At 42.4% G+C, this 13,453-nt stretch overlaps 1 protein-coding gene across 7 annotated transcripts in view; it reads right to left on the bottom strand.

The window, feature by feature from the left end:
- Daam1 (dishevelled associated activator of morphogenesis 1) overlaps positions 1 to 13,453 on the bottom strand; it is a 167,160-nt gene that overhangs the window by 152,958 nt on the left and 749 nt on the right. Inside the window, exon 1 of one of the 7 annotated variants that reach the window (XM_033766908.1) lies at positions 5,660 to 5,726. The exons of the other annotated variants lie outside the window; for them this stretch is intronic. The gene's annotated coding sequence lies outside the window, so the exon portion shown is untranslated. Of the gene's footprint in view, positions 1 to 5,659; positions 5,727 to 13,453 lie in introns of those variants that run through there. 7 annotated transcript variants of the gene reach the window in all.

Genomic DNA, 13,453 nt, shown 5'->3' with positions numbered 1-13,453 from the left:
GGTGCTGTTTTCAGTTGTGCTGTTATATACAGCCATAAAGCTGGACGACTGGTGACCTCTGGTAACTGAACAGCTCTGCAGTACCTCAAGGCCTACCTGTGCACATGGTTTATGACACCAGCACAAAGTAAACACTGAAACACCGCAATTTAACTTTTAATGCACTGTTTCTCAGTCATGCATCCAAATTCGAGAAGTTCTGAGCTAAACATAATCCCTGATAAGTGAAATATTTCTTATCCTCACATACAGTTTTATAGGCAAGAGTTCATGCTTGAATGCTTTTTACAGTGACAGTTTCTATAGCAGCAAAGGCCTGCAAAATAATCAAATGGAACACGTTTAAAGCAAATTGTGATTGAGCCAAATGCATTACCAACATCATAGATTATCGTCACAGCAGGCATAAAACAGAACAAAGCCTTTTAAAGCCTTTTATCCTCTAACACCCAAGCTCATGATTAGAAGCATGAGAAAAATATAAGCCAGATCCCACTAGAACAAAATTTCTTTATAATAAAGTTTTCCGTATTTTAGACGGTTTATAAATATTAAGAAACTATTACTATTTTTAATAAAGTCACTATTTTAATTTGATGACATTACTATTGCTGTAACTTCTATTTGCCCATGTTATACATTTGTTTAGAGGAAAACAGATGTTTCTGTCTGTTACACATCTGTTTATAGGAAAAAGTGAGGTGTTCATATAGATAACAAATGGAAATGTAGTATGTCTATGATCTAAAAATCTGTTTCTAAAGTTCTTCTTAGATTTCTTTTAGTGTTTTTATAGATTTTTCAAATAAAACTTACATATTATAAAATTCCATTCATATAAAATGTTTAGATCAGTGATTCTTAGTATTCTCATAAATTGTACAGCCACTACCACTACTTCCAGAACAAACCTATTTTCAACTGCCTCACTCTTTTTTTCTTCAATATCATGTCATGCTAACAAATTTCTCTAGTACTAGAAAACCTTGGCCATCTAAGACTCAAAAATCAGCATTTCAGAAGAAAAGAAGTGAAGGTGGACAATTTAACCATAAACATAACAAATACTGAACAAATTAGATTGGTGTGCAGAGTGTATTATCCTGAGTGGTGCCCTAAACCTTGCTTTGAAAAGACAAGAGATGTTCCAAACAAGCAAAACATGAAACCACTTAGAGTGAAAGCAAAGAGCCTTGCATTGGCACGAGGTACTCTGTTTACTTTAGACTGAATGAAGACAGGGTATGATCTGCACTTTAACTACAAAGAACAAGACTCCTGTAGTCCAAAGTAAAAATGAGGGACACTTCTCTAAGAACATGAAACAGCATTCGGAAATACCTATACCTAACACTAAAACCATGTTTTATAAAAAGAACAAATGTGTTTTAAAGTACTGCTTCCATGGCTATAGGGTAGTTTATCTATTACGCAGTATATTTTCTTAAGAGTCATTTCCTCGCCCCTTCTATGTAGCTTCCTAAAACTCTGGATTTAAAAATTCCATCTTTACTTCCTATTTCACATTATTAATTATCTCATTAGGATCCTGCGTACTAGTATAGTTTTTCACACCAGAGAAACTATTCAGTATTTCAGTTAAAGAAATCTCTGTATGAACATTAAAAATAGGGAATCCTAAAATAAAACTAAAAAGGAAAGTAAAAGAGAAAAGGCAATGATGTAAGATTAAAATAATCCTTAATTCTGAAGATGAAATGATCCCTTAACATATTTAAATTGCTTCTTGCTCTTGTAGTCTTATCTTATTCTTTTTTTCATTATTTAGAGAATACTTAGATGTAGGGAAAGTGGGAAGGGTGGGGGAAAGGTAATAAGGGAGAGGAAAAAAATATGAGAAACTGAAAAAATGGAAATAAAGTGTTTGTAAATGGGGAGGGGAGGAGGGGGTGAAGGGAGGGCAGGGACAAGGGGAAAAAAGTGAGAATCAAGACCTATTATGTAAAGGTACAGGATCCCAATGATGAATGTAACTGTGTTGTATACCTAGATTGTACCAATAAACTCAATAAAAAGAAAAAAAAATTCCATCTTATGAATACTCAGAAAAAGTGCAAATGGCCATATATGAAAAAAATTGTTCAATTTCTCTGGCTACTACAGAAAAACAAATTGAAACAACACGGAGACTCCACCTTACTCTAAAAAGAATGGCTACCATGAAGAAATCAAACAACAAATACTGGAGAAGCTGCGGGGCAGTAAAAGGAACCCTTCTTCATTGTCGGTGGGAATATAATCTAGTACAACCACTACAGAAATCAGTATGCAGATTTCTCAAAAAACTAAAGCCAGAAATACCATTCAACACAGCTATTCCCCTTCTGCATATCTTCCTGAAAGAGTTAAAAGCATCGTATCAGTGATATACGCAAATTCATGTTTACAGAAGCACAATTTGTTAACAGCTAAACCTTGGAAACAGTACAGAGGCCCATCAACAGGTGAATGGATAGAGAAAATGTGGTATTTATACTCAACAGGGCACTACTCTACCAAAAGAAGTACAAATTTGAGTCATGTGTAGGAAAATGGATGCACCTGGAGACCAGTGCTTGCTGTGAAGTCAGACACAGCAGCTTAAACATCCATGGTGAGTAAAGAACAAAATAAAGGATAAATAATAGGATAGAGAGACAGAACTTCTGCAAAATGAAGGTGGATAAAGAGATGGAGAGGGGCGAGGGAGGGGAGGAGAAGGGGATAAAAAACGAAGTACGATGTGTTGTGCACACGTACAACTCCCCATGAGGGACAGAACCATACGCACTACAAACATGTACTGATACAAAAACTGAAAGAAATTAAAACTAAAAATAAATAAATAAACAAATAAATAGGTCTTTTCATTCTATCCCCTCCCCTTGGTCACGGTAACTCTGGGCCAAGAACAAGAAGCCCCACGGGGATGAGGTGCTGACACACAGCTCTGGCTCAAGGAAAAAAGAGGCAGCAAACAAACCAATCCCACTTTAGCAAAGCCAAAAAAGAGTCTGACAGGAAGCTAACAGAGCCAGAGTTACACAAAACCTAGATCCCTTCTCGATTGTTTTAGATCACTCTTCAGAACAGAGGCTAAAAACCACATTTACCAGTACCACTCCCATCCACTTTTTGTCTCAGGGAGGCACCTGGTGATGCCTATCTGTGGTGGTTTCCATTTCACCCTCTTCTAGTCAACAAGCTAAAATGCACATGGAATCCTCCCAGTGAGGCATCGTGAAGGAAGGGTGACTTCCATAGGCTTAGAGGTTTTCCAGTTAAACCTGCCAAAATACAAACAAGCTTCAACCTCCAAGCTTGTTGAAGGTATATTAGACAGAGAACACTGTATCACATGTAAAAGACCTTTTCACCAATTCAAAATTCAAATTTTTTTTAAATACCCACATGAAATAGGGGCAAAATTTTTAAAGCTGGCAGGGCATTAAATCAACCAGGCAGCCAGCCCGAACACACATCTGAGATGATTTCCACACTTTCCACACCCAGATCTTCCCAGGTTTTTAGCCCTGGCTGAATGTGAGAATTACTTGAAATGAGGTTCCAACTACTACTAATCTACTAATCCCCCAAGCATCTCCTTTATATCTACCATGGACAACCCTGATCCTCTCTAGGGGAGAGGACACCAGACACAGCAGCCCAGGCCAAGGGTTGAGGGTTTCCCCAGAGGTCTCGGCTCTCCCTCCAAGAAGGAACTTGGGTTCTGTTTTAACTGAATGTGGGTGCCTCCAGCAGCACTGTCTTTCCATTAGTTGATCAGGAAAAGAACTTAGGTTGGTTAACTAGAAAGCCTTACAAACAACATTTTCACTTCATATGTAAGATTTGAGAAGAGGCAAGTTTGAACCCAGCCAAAGCCCAAGTTTTTGACTCAAGTTTAAAGGACATTCTTGGGCCAGGGATTTAAGCTCAGTGGTTCTGCCACCTGCCTTACAAGTGCAAGGACCCACGTTCGATCCGCAGCACCAAAAAAAAAAAAAAAAAATTTGTTTGAGAAAGAAATGGAATAATCACTCTGTTAATCTTTTTCAATGTTTTTCCCACGCTTCTGATCGGAGATAAACTCCTTTTTTTAAAGGTTAAAAGCTTTTTTTTTTAAAGCATTTTGGCCCTTGGCAATAATGGCCTTTATTTTTTCTCCAAAGCCTCATATCCTCATCCAGAGATATTTCTGACCTAGCAGCCTGGGCCATGGGCTTCAGAGTTATTTATACACAAGCTCCTGTGGGCTAGTTCTGATACCACATCAGGCTCTCTCTCACATAGTCCCCTGTTGTGACCAAGAACAAGTCCTTAAAATGTGGCTGGCCTCCCAGGCTGTGGTCATGGAAGAATGGAGAAGTGACCCCAAAGAGTCTAATCCACTGACCTTTCCTTTTCTCTAACCAACTGCCCAAATAAATAAAAACAGCAGGGTAGTTCGGTTCTCTAAATGAAATCCAATTTATTCCTAAATATGCAAGACTGGTTCATGTTTACAGGACTCAGACCTTCCAAATTCTGTCAGCCGGCTCTCAACTACGACAGTTTTGCTCCCCAGGACACATCTGGCAATGCCTGAAGACACTTTCGGTTGTTACAACTAGAGGAGGGGTAGGTACGGGGCATCTCGGGGAGAGGGGCCAGGGATGCTGCTACACATCCTCCAGTGCACAGCAGAGTCCCTCACAACAAAGAAAGAGCCAGTCCAAGGTTCAATAGTGCCAAGGTTGCAAAACCACAGATTAGAATGAGAATGGCTCATTCTCCAGCCCTCTGCTGAAAACCTTTGAACAGACTCCCCTCCCAATTTAATTTGGCTTAAAATAGGAATCAAAACCTCAGTGTCTTTGAGTACCAAGGAGGTAAAAAAATAAAACAAGAAGAAAAAGAAAACACATAACTTAACTGACTGACTGTGCCGGAGCTGCGGAGCACGGTGAGAACTGTGCGGCAGCAGAGTACAAACCTCCCTAAAACCATGCCATTCCGAAAACAATACTGCGCTGGCCACGCTCTGGTTTAAAGAGAACATCAATTTAAACATAGTGGAATGACCACCAAAAGACACTGGCCTCTCGTATCCCACACTCCTGAGCTGTTCTGTGAAGAGAAAGGGCGTCAGACATGGGGGAGCGCAGGCACACCACGCCCAGGCTGGCCGGGGCGGGAAACTGCGAATGGGAACACAGTCACCCCTCACCAACCTCCCTTTCGGGGAAACCCAGTGCACAGGACAACGTCACAAAAAACCACGCAAGTGAGGCCATTATTTTAAGCTGATACTGTTCTCCTAAAAATTTAGAATTTTTACACAGCGGGTGGCTTCTTCCATGTGAATATTCTTATTTCAAAGATGAGAAACAGAGGCTAAGCAAGTTTAAAGGAACTGCCTGAACCTAAAATCTACTGTCATTCCTTTTTCCTGTGCATAATGGCAAAGTACCAACTGATGAGTGAAGAGATTCCATTCAAGGTAACAAATCTTCATGGCTAAACTCTCCACGAAACCTAAGCTATACGTAGATGTTAAATTTAAACCTATTTGGCATTATTGTTTCTCCATCAGAAAAATCATTAATGTGTCAGCCCTAAGTCGATGTTTTAAGATCTCCTTTCCACACCACAGAAACATTCAGCGTAGGTTAAATACCTCCAGTCCTCCTTTCGGGTCAAACTGCAGAGAAGGAAGCCAAATCAGCAAATGGAAACACAAGAAGGAAGCCCAGATATGAGTATCCTTGTGTGCATGCACGCTTTCAGCTGGAGGAATTCCTGGCCTGAAGACACATATAAACAAAGGCAAACCAGAGGGAAATGAGTGATAAGATAAATGAAACCCAGTAACTCCCTCTGTCCTCACTGTCTGCTTCCTTCAACTTTTTCCATCAGAAAAACTTGAGTACTGCAGAATTCAAATGTGGATTCTTCCCTGAGCTGGAGGGTTAAGGTCAGGGACTAGATGAGTAACCTACTGTCCAGAGACAGCGACCTGCCCTGGTCCCACCCCAGGAGGCCTAGGGCAAAGCTAGTCAGTTACACACCAGGGAGTATTTCAGAAAAAGGTTAGGTATGGAAGATAGGGAACTTCCTCACTGCCTGGGAAGAGCTGCACCAAATTAAAAAATAATTTATGTGGTTTTTTTTAATCAACACTTTAGCAGAAAATGTCATGGGCAGGGCAGTCTCTTGCCAGTTTCTAAACTGCTGAGGTTACAAGCATTACCTACTCACAAAATCTCAAGCCCTAAATGCGTCATAAAGTTGGTCTAGTCCAATCCACTCTCTACTCTTGATTTTAAAAATATGAAACTATAAAAACAGACCTATTCATTTAACCTGAAAACATGCTGCAGTAAATCTCAGCCTTTGGCTTCAATTCCAAGCATTTACTTATTCTCCACCCTCCTCTGACTTTTACTTCAAATTACAGTTGAGTAGCCAGGCGAGAGTGTGGTGGCACATGCATGTAATCCCAGCACTCGGGAGGCTGAAGCAGGAGGATCGCTGTGAGTTCAAGATCAACCTGGACTACATAGTGAGTTCCAGGTCAGTCTCAACTACATAGTGAGAACCTGACTCAAAAAACCAACAAAATAAAACAAATTACAGTTGAGTGCTCAGCAATGGGTGGGGGGGCTCTAAGCACAAACATAGTTGTTGCATAAACAGAATGGGGAACAAACAGAAATGTCACTATGTCACTCTTGTTTCTTTTGCCACCATCATCCTAAATCAAGTAGCAGACACTACTGCTGGGTTACTGCGTCTGTAGCTGTATTTCAAAAATAAAATCTAAATGGCTGCCTTGAACAGAACTATGTAACATTTTCATTATCCACACTTTCGTCAGTAGAGAATTCTCTACTTTCAAGAGTAGAGAATGCAACAAAGTCCTTCAAATGGCCTATTTGTCTTTCTTCCCGCCCCCTGTAATACTGGGGACTGAGCCCAGCGGCAGTCAGCCATGAGCTACATGCCCTGCTCTTCTAATGGTTTTTGAGACGGGGGCCTTGCTGAACTGGCCTTGAGGCCTGGCCTCAAACTTGCAATCCTCTTGCCTCCGCCTCTCACATACCTGAGAGCACAGTCATGTGTCACCATCCCCGGCACAGTTCCTTTAATTTCTTACAGTAAATTCTATAACAGCTTCTCAGGCTTTAGGAGGTCTCTGGTCTCACATCTTTGTTACAGAACTGCAAGCCCTAACGTGTGTCTACATGTTTCAGTTCTTTGTTTTACCAAATCTCTGTGAAACAAATACGACTGGACACAAATAAACATCTCATCTGGAGAATGATGCTGACCACTGTTCTCAGGTACAAATTTGCAGGAGCTTTTTGCGGGAATAAAGCCCAAAAGTGGCACCGAAGCACTGTGGACATCTACCCTTTTAGGAAGCTGCCCCTAGTCCTGACCCAATCTTTGCACAAGTACACCTGTCAGAGTCATACAGCTCCTCAGCAAACCACTGGCAAAGTGCTGCCTGAAGGTTACGGGATCTCAAGAAGTTAAGATCCCTACCAGTTCATCTTAAGATACACATTATTTTGTCTCTAGCAGTGCTAGCTGTGCACTGATAAATGCACTATGTACTCTAGTCTCCTCCATGGCCAAGAGTATGAGGAGGAAGGAGGGAAAGAGGGAGGGGTGAGGAAAAGAAGAGAAAAAGAAAAAAGAAGGCAGGGGTGTGGGGGGGAGAGGGAGAGGGAGAGATGGACAGGGACAGGGACAGGGACAGGGATGGAGAGGAAGCCAGCCAGCTGACTAGGGGAGTATGCTTAATTTATGGCTCCAAACCAAGAAGCAAACCCCGCCCTTGACCTGGTTTGCAAGTCACCACCCGACAGAGCATAGCAAAATAAGCCAGACAGTGAAGAGCCCTTCCCAGAAAACAAAAGGTAGGCATCCGTATTACTCCAACAATCTCACAGGTAGGACCTGAGCTATCTGCTCTCATAGGTCCACATTCAGAGTCCATCGGATTGGCAATGTTTGCCAAGTGCGCTGCAGGTATTTTCTTCAGAAATGAAAAAGATAATGACCAGTTTAATAGGTGACCTTAATTGTGGTGTGCCTGGCAGAAACACAGGTAACCTCCAACTCCACCCTCGATGCAATTTACAGTACAGAATGAGCTCAGGTTATTACTAAAGATGAATGACATACTTGGGAAATGTAACAAAATCTGTGGAGGGGGCTTATGAAATCAATGTCTGTGGAAGGAACATCAGGCTTGAATGCCTAAATGGCTAACAAGCTCTTTTGTTTTCATTTTCCCTTGCTGGTAACGTGTTGTTATGGCACAAATTTCCTATTATTTCCCGAAATTACCAGTTTCTGTTTTAGCTGACTGTCTTTATTAAATATTTTCAAAGAGGCACCATATTCAGTTTTAAGCCAAAGGAAAAGATCTCTTGTTGAGTCAGGAAATCACACCACTTGCATTGGAAATTGAACTTGCTTCCTTAGTTTTCCATATTTAATTCACAATGGTGGCTAGGATTTTTTTTAAAAATCCTATTTTGGCACCAAATTTGCTATAATGTAATAACAAATAAAAGTGTTTCTGAAGTGCAGGGAAAAAAAACTTATTTTAATATCCAAGGATATCCAATATCAGATTACATGTCTGACTACTGCTCAAGCTTTCATTATTTTCTTTTCAAAGGAGCTTTCACAATTTATGTTAAGAGGGAGGGAAGCTGAGAAATTATGGGCCCCTTCACTTTCAATGCAAGCTTCTGTGGGCCTTTTCTGGATGAGGCCTGTTATCAGATGAGGGACTCAACCTAGTGAAAAGTTATCTCAACAGAGTCTGAAGGTGGAGAGGCTCCGAATATACCTATTGATGAAATATAAGAACGTTTCCCTTTTCAAATAATTTGTTCATCCTTCAGACAACAAAAAGAAGCAACTTCAATAGTTTTATTCAACTACTCAGATGCGACATTGTTAATCTCATGTGTAACATTTTTGGCTTCAGAAATACAGGCTCTAAATACTCATTAATCACTAATTTTACTCTTGATCAGCCCAGCATTTATTGACCCAGCACTGCCTCCGAATTAAGACCTGAAAAGGAAGTAAGTAGTGAGTGCCCAACTTAAGCTGGAGGAGAAACAACACATGAAAATCAGTCCAGCGAATGACAGAGTGCATGCACGTCTAGACTTCCTAAGTCCCCAACCCAGTCTATAAGGACACTAAGTTCCTTAACTTCTCCATGCCTGCGTTTTACCACCTGTAAAACGGTGGTAACGGTGCCTACCTTGTATAGTTTAGAGCCCACATAAGGTATCAGAAAGAGCTCAGCAGAAGAGAAGCACCTCACATCCACTGTTAGTACCACCTGAAGTGTCGGGGGGGCAGGGGAAGGGCTGGGAGGAGGAAGGGGGTGGAAAACCGAGGGTTACTACAGCAAAGGCTTCCTGGCAGCCATGGCACCTGAAAGTGCACAATTCGGCCACACAGGAGGGTACAAATTCCAGGTGAAGGGAGTCCCTGCTGCAGAAAGGCAGACTGAGGTTAAAAAGCAGGAACACTTAAATATCAATGAAGAGACAAGCTCATCAAAGCTGAGGGTGTATTTGCTAAACCCACATTAAAACTGGAGGGGGTAGTTTGCAGACCTGTCGTTATGCTCCTACGATTCAGCTTTTAATATACTTTTAGACACTCTGGATGTAAATCCTCTCTGAAATGCTCTGTTCTCCATTCCTGGAATGGCAGCAAGGACACCAGAAAATAAAAATGCTCTTTGTTTTTCCTGCAAAAAAAGTGTACTGAAATGGAATGTAGGTCATCAAAATCAGAATCTCATTCGTCCGTCCCTCTTTGGGGAAGTGGGTGCTGATGAGGCAGTAGCTTGAAGGAGGGGGTACTTCAGACCCATCCTTCAATTCCAGTCTCTATCAGCAGCCCAGGCCACCCTAAAGAACACGATGTACATAGAAGTTCACTGCGAAGTCAACATAACTTTTAACAGTGGTAACCTCCACCCCAGCCTGCCCCAGCCTGCTCTGCAAGACATACTCCAAGCCACAGAAATGGACCTCTGTACCAATTTCTTAAACAGGATCTGTACAATCAGATGCCTGAAAATCTAAGCTCTCAAGGAAACCCCCAAGAGCAGATTAATAAAACTTCAAAAGAGGCACCCTCCAACCCGGCCTGCCCCAGCCTGCTTAAAACTAGACAAACTCCCAAGTCATGCACGGAAACAGACCCCTATCAATTTCTTAAATGGTATCTGTACAATCAGATGCCTGAAAATTCTGAGCTCTCAAGGAAATCCCTAAGAGCAGATGCTGTAATATTTAAGATAGATATTTACTGATAAGATTTCCTACATTACCAAATAAGAGACCATAATACCAAAATGAGACAGTAGTCCACATTCCTTATCCAAAGAGGAAAAATCACTTTATCTGGGGTTCCCTCTAGACAGAAAACAAGTTTGCCAAGCTATACTGGTTTGTTTTCTGCAGTATATGGACAGAGGGAACACTTGGAAATACCATGGCTGGAAGCCAGGGAGGGCCCCACAGTAAGATAAGCTCTGTTGATTATTTCCTGAACCAAACACCTAAGGCTCTCAGAGGTCCCACATTTTGCAGGAAAAGCTTGTCTCCTCCGATCCAACAGCCATAACTTTCAGTTTTTACAGGACTGGAGATTCTCAAGTGAAAGCTACTCTTCATACCATCTCCAAAATATTTACAAAATGAAACACTTTCAATCTTAACTGTGCTTTGTAAATATCTTATTTATTTTGAGAATAGCAACGACACTAAAAAGCAGTCTTTTAAACAAAGTAGCTCAGATAAAACCACACACAGACACACAATCTTAACACCCAGAACTGTTCACAAAGCAAGAAAGCCACGATTCAAAGGATTCAAATTCCCCCACACCTATTTAGGAAGCCCCTGTACGTACACACTGCCCGAAGATGTGACCTCTCAGCCTCTTCACTGTCACACCTGCTCGCTAATGTATACTACTGAAAACACACAGCCTCCGACTACGGGATGGTATGTTACACATACTGGACCAATGTTCTTCTCTCATATCAGCCTGCATGGGACACGTGATCCTGCTTAGGGAGCATCTCTACCCCAGATGAGAGGATTCTCCTCTCTCAGCACCTCTCGGAGCCACTGGTGGCCTGGGAAAGCTGGTAGGAATCTTGTTCTCGCTCGCTCTCGCTCTCGCTCTCTCTCTCTCCCACTCTCTCTCTGTTCTCCTGCCATACACCCCATGAAAAGAATTATCTGGGCTAAGGAGAATACAACCGGTAGAAATCTAGAAAATTGAAGATAACACTAGTTTAAAAAAAAAAAGGTCTATGTCAGTGAATGCATTCCAGATGCAAATAATTACAAGATCCATCTCTCTTTCAGACACACAGAAGGGCTTTTATGCTAAAAGAGTTTCCATTTATGGTAAAATGAAATTTTGACCAAATACTAAGAGGAATATGAACAGTGGATAAGAGAACTATCTGAGAAAGAATACTGAACTCAGAACTCCAACCACAGTTCTAAAATTTAATATTCAACAAACAATTATTAAACATCTACAAATACTGCCCTAAATGCTAGGGAGACAGAGAACACAAGACTAAGACCCTGCCCTCAAAGAGCTTATAATCTAGTAAAGGAGACAAATCAATGGATAAAAGAAAGAGATTTTCCTTTAATAATAAGTGTTAAGGTAAAATAGCGATAATTTCTAGTCTTGTGTCCTCACGGGGATGTAACCATATACTTAAGACAAAAGGGTGAGTGTGCAACCAACCCGTGGCACAGAGCATTCCCAAGTATTTACCCGAACGTAAGCACACAGACGTTCACATATGCACCATCCCCCTCCCACTCCAACTTCTGTGATGATGTAAGCAGGGGGAAACAAAACCTCTGAATAACTTAACTGCACTTAATGTAATTAGGTTACAAATAACTGCATTCACCAAGAATGCGTAAAAAAGCAAAACCTGAACAATTACTTCCAAGGCTTGAAATATAATTTTAAGTCCAGAGACTGGAATGGTAGTAGCAGTAAAAATCATAACATAGCTGCCCTGCCCACTGTGAAGCACTGCCTTGAAAAACCAGGCTATTTTATCATACAAGTAAGGTTTGCAGACATTAACCCAACGTTAGAAACCCTCACCTTCAGATTATGGAGGGTTGGGGGGCCCTTTTAGAGTCACAATATTTTATACCTACAATCAACTTTAGGAACCCTGTACTATATTCCTCTCCTCACATTACCAATGAGAAGACAGGTCCCCGGAGGTAAAGGGGTAACCTCAGACAGGGCAAGCAGTAAGGCTCCCAGTGGAAGGACTTACTCCCCAGCTTGTCCCTCACTCTGGGACCTGCATCTTCTAGGCTGGTGTTTAGATTTCACCAGAACCATAACGTATGGCAGTGACTTTCAAAATTCACTTATTAATTGTTCCCCAATCACTTCCAGTCAACTGCCTCTCGGGCAAACTGGGAACCGTCACTGGTGACCAGTGGGCTGTCTTGACGCAGAAAAGGGGAGAGCGCCCTTCTAAAGAAATACTGGCGCTGGCTACTGACATGATGCGGGTACCCTGAAAGGAGAGAGTAATCTCTCCAGTTGCGTGGTGGGGGGTGTTCCAAAGGATTAAAGGATCAGTTTTAGGGAGGGAGGAAGATGTAGAGATGAAGTACAGGCACCCAAGAAGGGAGAGGGTCCAAAATCAAAGTCCGCGCTGTTGACTAGCAAATAAGGAAGGTCTAGGCTGTAAATGAGGAGGGGAGTAGGGAGCAGCTGGGCCAGGGACCAGAGATTGACCACACCCACCGGCCACGCCCTCCCAGCTGCCGGCAGAGCCAGGACTAGCGGTTAGGATTCCGAAGGCCCGAGTCGCCATAGCAACCGGATTCGTCGGGCAGTCAAACTCGGCTTCAATTCACTGGGTCCTGCTTGAATCTCAAGAAACTAGCCGTTCAATGAGAGTGATACGGTCACGGGTGACATACGCGCCTCCTGATGCTCTCCAGAGGGTGGGGATGAGTGTGTGAGGAATGGAGTGCAAAAATCTATTCCTGAGCGCAATGAAATATGTTATGGGGGTGAGAGACAGGACAACCAAACCCTGGCTATAAGCAACCCGAGGGGAGACTTAGCGGAATTTGATGAATGAGTGAGTCAGCTGGGAAAAGGAAAGGAAATCCAGAGGACTTTAGATTGCTGGGTCTGGCGCTCATCTCCAATCAAACGTCAAGCCGATCGCGAGCAGCTGGCTTTTGGCACCCGCAGAATAAACCGATTAGCCAGCTCCTTCTCCACAGGGAGCACTATCCTGAGAGCATCCGACACGCCTGCCTCCGGGGCGCCAAGGAGCGAGCCTCGCCCAGCCCAGGTGCTCCCAGCCGAGGCGCGATTCGTGCGGGCACCCGGGACGCGC

This window comes from Fukomys damarensis, unplaced genomic scaffold (assembly GCF_012274545.1).
Source record: "Fukomys damarensis isolate Sample0158 unplaced genomic scaffold, DMR_v1.0_HiC HiC_scaffold_21, whole genome shotgun sequence".
NCBI lineage: Eukaryota > Metazoa > Chordata > Mammalia > Rodentia > Bathyergidae > Fukomys > Fukomys damarensis.
The sequence above is the reverse complement of the archived record's forward strand: the minus strand, read 5'-3'. Positions and strand labels throughout refer to the sequence as shown.